Here is a 6,555-nt window from a genome sequence, read left to right on the forward strand (position 1 = left end):
GACGCCTGCCCGTTGTTGGAAGGTCAAGAAAATTGGTGACCTGATAACAGGAACCGACGACCCTTTTTTTTTAGGGTTAGGATTAAAAAATGCCGGCCCACATAGTTTGAACTCAAAACTATATATAAAACTAATAACCAACTCATCACTTTGCATTATCTGGATCGGTAAAGGGCCAAATATACCCTTGTACTTTCGAAAAAGGTTTAAATATACCTTTCTTTATATTATGAGTCCAAATATACCCTTCATTTAAACTGAGGGACACGTGTCATCCTTCTATTGGCCAATTCTAAATATCTCCTAATTAATTAAAAAGACACATATTCATACCCGAAATATTTGTAAAAATTGCTTTAAAAAAAATGAAAAAACTGAAGAAAATTTTTTTTGTAAAAACTGAAAAATATATTTCAACAAAATATTTTTTTTCAGTTTTTACAAAAAAATATTTTCAGTTTTTTTAAAGCATCTTTTTTGTAAAAACTGAAAAAAAGTATTTTGTTGAATTTTTTTTGTAAAAATAAAAAAACAAATTCAACAAAAAAAATCATTTTTTTTAAAACTAATGCACTTGTAGTCCACTGCTTTAGAAAAAGTCTTTTTTTTCAGTTTTAACAAAAAACTATTTTCAGTTTTTTCAGTTTTTTTAGAGCAATATTTTTGTAAAAACTGGAAAAAAAAATATTTTGTTGAATTGTTTTTTTTTAGTTTTACAAAAAATAATATCCGTTTTTTAAAAGCAATTTTTACAAATATTTCGGGTATGAATATGTGTCTTTTTAATTAATTAAGAAATATTTAGAATTGGCCAATAGGAGGATGACACGTGTCCCTCCGTTTAAATGAGGGGTATATTTAAACCCAAAGTATAGCGGCAGAGGTATATTTGGACTCATAGTATAACGAAGAATATATTTAAACCTTTTTCGAAAGTACATGGGTATATTTGACCCTTTATCGTATCTGGATCTTACTTGTAGCTACAATATAAATGAATTTTTACATAATCAATGATGTAAAAGGTTACTAGCCTTATTTTTTAGGTTACTAATTTCACTTCTTGATTGTTCTAAATGACATGATAGTACAAAAATAATTTAGTTACTGTTCAGTGTATACAAGTTAAGGTAATATTCAACCTGATGTTCCAAATGTCTTTTGTACAAGAAATGAAAAATGGGCCATTGTTTGCTATATCTAGAGGTTGATCCTAAGTCTAGCAATTGCCCTCTTCCCATATGCCATGATGTATTGTATTGAAAGAATAGACACAAAGGGTATCTGACACTCTGGCCATTTTTTGGAGTCTAAACACATGCCAAGATTTCACAACTACATTTTAAAAATTTGCAAACAATTTTATACATGAAAAACCAGAAACAACACATTTTACTACTTTTTTTCTTTTCCCGTTGTGTCATCAAATAGTATGTTGTAGAACAGAAGTATTCTAAAAAAATTACTATAAAGTTGCTAAAAGTTTATTCACCAAAGATATTTTTGTAGTAGTTCAAAAGTAGCTTGGTTCTTCAAATGAAATTCTATCAGATGTCAAACATAATAGTTGTAAACTCTTGATTATGACAACACCAATTATCTTTTGTAATCAAAATTTATATTTGGAATAAAATTTTCTGGGAAAAGATCACATGGATGGTAAAAAATAAGCATACTATATTAGAATATTATACTGACTTAAGATCTGTGGCAGGTGCCCATATGCAGTGATATGCATGTAACTACTATTTTACCCTGGAGAGATCCTAAATTAAGAAAGGGTAGTTGTATTAAATACTCTAGTTATCATAATGAAATGTGTTGTGACGGATAAGATTCCTCTATCCTTAACCGGAGGTCTTGAGAACGTTTTCACTTTTAATGAACTTTATGTAACACAAACTTGGATTAGTTGGGGTCACAAAATAATGGTGCGAAATGGATAAAATACTTTAGTTCATATTTTCATAGGAGTGATTTCTGAATCAGAGAAAGAGGAAAGGCAAGAACCAACCAACCGATATTGTTGTCTCGTGCATATCCGGTTTCATTAAAGCATCAAATCTTAGTATATAATAAAAACTTAGATTTATTTTATGAACCATATGAATATATGATGCAACTGTTTTTCATACCTAACCTTAACTACTAATCACCGCCTGATATTTTAAGACATTAACTGTTATACTTCTCAGTATATCTTTAAATAAGATTCTTGTCAATTTTGAAATGATTTGATTACATAAATATTTTTATACCGTTTAGTATATATTACTTAAAGCTTTTTTCATTTGTAACAACGAGGATATATAGACATGCATGTTTTATAAGATTCTGATCATGAAACTATAACTTGAGTAGGGGCGGATATATTGTACTGGTTACAGATTCACGTGTATCCATTAGTTTTTGCGTGGATATGCTTTTTTATAATGGAATTCACCAAATTTTTATTAATTTTTTATTATGAAACCAGTTATTATTGTAGTATTAATTGAAGGTTAGTATAAAAACTCATAAATTTTAAATCCTGAATCTTGTCTCTAAACGCGAGATGTTATAAGCTACAAGGGCATTCTGATCGACTCATAGACTTCAATATTCTAATTTGGCAAAATATGTCAAGCAATATTATTACCTAAGTACTGCTCTCATTCTCCTTTTCCTGTTCCTGACCCTGAGTGTTGAGGATTAACCTTAAGTCACGTCTTAATTATTTATTCCATTTGTCAGTTTAAATACAAAAATGAGAGTTACGGATATTCATTCCTAGACTATGTCACCGAATGGTGACCTGATCCCGCTAGGCAATAACAGACTGCACAACTTTTAAACAAGTCTGCCTCTTAGGAGAAATGCAGGTCTATTTGATGTTATATATACACCTTATTATTAAAATTGAAATAGGAATGTGATATGGTAAATGAAAGAGACATAGCTAGATGCAACTACACGTGAAAAAAATAGTAGGAGCTACCATATTGTAATGATAGGTCGCAAACAACACTTGCTGAACCTTACCCTATTTATTAATTCCATTCAATCCACCAATTATTGCCTCTTTAATCAGTACCTTTGAATCTATATTATATAATAATACATATATAGAAAAGGAAATGAGTATTTTAGCCCAGAAACAAAGAGGGTCTGAACTAGGCCAAAGTACATTCCCTTTACAGTATGCAGTATGCACCTTCAACTTCTAATCCAACTTGCTCTGTCCCTTTGTGGTCCTATGCCTACATATGGACTACATACGTTTGAACAAAAAAGAATATACAAAAACTTTAAAATGAAATTGTTGGGGGGGGGGGGGGGGGGGTTGAATGAGAGAGTATATTTTACATGTATAATACTTGTAAAATATTGTAAAGAGAAAATATTGTAAAATATTATAGAGCATATATGTTGGTTTAAAAGGGAGATCAGTGTTATGGTCCCGTTATAATATTCTTTTTTGTTACTTTATTCTTTTTCATTACATATTTTTGTAAGATTATTTCTTTTATTCCGTAATTGGTTTGGTTTGGTTTTAACTAAAAAAAGTCAAAACGAAACCAAACCAACCCGAGAGTACATTTATATAATTTTTAAAAATATTTTATACATATAAATATTTATTATAATGTAATTTATAAATATTTCTTAAACTTTTTCACAATTTTATCTTTTATGGTATTATTTTAAGTTTGGACTTAATATTCTTGAATGATAAATAAATTTTATAGCTCATAAATGTAGTAACTCAAACAAGCTTCAAATCAATACTAATGCTAACAAAATAATAACTTAATTCAACACTAGGAATGATGATAGTGTTGGATATCTATTTTTTAGTTTTACATTGGTTTATAATGAAAATACATATCTTAGTTTATCTTTTTCTTTAGTGCTTAGTTATGTAATTAATAGTACTTATTAGCTATACTTATTTTAGCATGATATATATAGTATATTTAGATTATGTTAAATTTTATTAAGGCTTATTAATTAACAATTTTTGCTTTATGCAATTTTATTATCTTTGTTATTGAATATTTTAGTATAATGCTAAGACTTATCTCATATTATTGTGTTATTTTCTTGGAAAATACAATATATAGTTGTATCTTAATAGGACTGAAGAAATATTTGGAGCACAAGTTACATATTTTGTACCTATAAAGACTTTACTGGAAAAAAATCCGAAAACCCGAAAAAAATCGAAAACACGAGAAAAATCGAGATTGAAAAACTTGATTTTGTTGGTTTGGTTTGGTTTATAGATTTAAAAAATCCGACACCATTAATTTGATTTGGTAATTGAAAAATCCGAATCAATTCGACCTATATACACTCCTACTGTTAGGTATCTCGCTCTCCCGCTCCACCCTCTCCTCTCGCCAATAAGTCTTAGTCCTCCTAGCAAATATGGTCATTTTTCCCTACGGCTCGGCAGGGGCAAATCAAACGCATTATGTAATAGTTTATCGAAACTCAATAGCTTTTATTCATATTTTTTATATATCTTAAGAAATTCATTAAACATTTACAAGAATGAAGTTGTGAATCCGATTGTTATGTATATAAATTTGAGATTATTGGAGTAATTCATAAATATTAACAGTTTGTTTGGATGGTTGTTACATGTTTTTTTATAATGTATCATGATGTACTTTACTGCATTGTATTGTATTGCTTGAAAAATATAATATTTGGATAAATTATATCAGTTATCGTCGTTTCATGATGTCATACACTAACAATATGAAAAATAAACTTTCAACATTACTAAGAAAAAAAAAAAGATATAGAGTAAAATTATTATATAAAAAAATAAGGTAAAAGATAAAATATGATTATTTAATAATAAAAAGGTCAAGATGAGAGGAAAAAAACAAGGTAGCGACGCCGCCACACTAAATCGTCGTTACATAAAATGACACTTTTCATCGTTACGTAACGACGGATTTAAAAATACGATACAATAAAATTTAAGTAACGATCAAAATAAATATTATATATAAAATAACAATACGATACGATACAATACAATAGGTAACAATCATCCAAAACAAGCTATAAATCCTAGATCTGCCTTTGCGACTCGGATATAACTTGTGTACTCCTCCGTATACACAAATCGTACACCAATTATATATATATATATATATATATATATATGAATGAGGGGTATGGGGGGAGGGTGGAATCACAAAGGGGGGGTGGCCTTATTATGGGTCCAATATAATAGGCAATAAAGAGGGGGGGGGGGGTTACCCCAGGGTTGAATAAGAAGGGAAAGTGCACGTGGGGATGGATAAGGCCTGCCGTTTTGACTGATCACATAGTGTCGGGTTTGGCTGTGAATTGGGTTATTTAATTTATGGCCGACAACAGAATATTAGATTAGGGATTCAGCTCCTGTGCTACTTGACACCCCTTGCCCCACTTCATTTGGACCCTTCACAGGGTAAATGAAATTAGAAAATATTTATTCATATTTAATACTTATTAATATAATTATATATATAGATATATAACAGTTATTCATTATAAAAGTCAAATTTTTCTCAGAATCGATTTTTATATTATATTATAATATATATTCTCTATAATAGCACTATAGCAACCAAAAAATATGTAAACAAACGACGATATTATAGAGAAGTTTGACTGTATATGAGTGAGTAAAAAATACATATATTCTTTATTTTTGTGAATGCCTCCTAAAGAGTAATGAAGGTGTGCGAAAATTGGCTCAAACTAAAATTGTGCTCGTGAAGCCTACCAAATTGTGAGACCGACTCGTCGAACAGAGAAGAAAGTCGAACTCTGTTTTCAAACAGATTTGCCTATCAGTAATGGAGATCACATTAGAGGAAATATAGACTAATACGTTTCCGAATTGTGTTTCAATGATTAATTGGACGTAAGCATAAGGTGAGATAACTTTTTTCAATGGTACATCCCATTTAGCTATTAGTCGATTTGAGGTGCGATAATTTAGAATTTTTTTTAAAAATTACTCCGATATAAAACTAGCTAAAAAATCACGAATACTCATTTTTGTATAAAATTTGTTATAATAAATTGGAAGTAATTTTCTTAATCACGTGCATTTTATGATTTTTCTTGGTCCTAGTTCCTTATTTTAGGGTCTGCACTTTGTATTGTGAATTTGGCTCTATTCACAATTCTTGCCGTCTAGAATCGGGAAAATAGATAAAAGCAAACATAAAAAACTGGATCATACGTCCATCCTGAAATGTAACATTACTTTGATTTTGTCATTTGTGTTTTCTTTTTCTTGCCATAGGTTAAAATGACTATTTTTGACAGTATTCAATGGATTGTGGTACTTGGAATATTTGATAGAAAAGGATTCCTTATCTATATTTACAGATTTGGTACCTCGAAATTTATACGAAGCTTTATTCGTTTGAAAAATAATTGTAAAATTTTAAAAGATTATAACAACATCAATAATAAGATATTCCGTGCGATTTTACAAGTGGAGTCTTGTGAGAGATAGAGTGTAGCTATGAATAATTTGGTAAATACTAAAATACCATA

Source organism: Nicotiana tomentosiformis, chromosome 10 (genome assembly GCF_000390325.3).
Source record: "Nicotiana tomentosiformis chromosome 10, ASM39032v3, whole genome shotgun sequence".
In the NCBI taxonomy this organism is placed as follows: domain Eukaryota; kingdom Viridiplantae; phylum Streptophyta; class Magnoliopsida; order Solanales; family Solanaceae; genus Nicotiana; species Nicotiana tomentosiformis.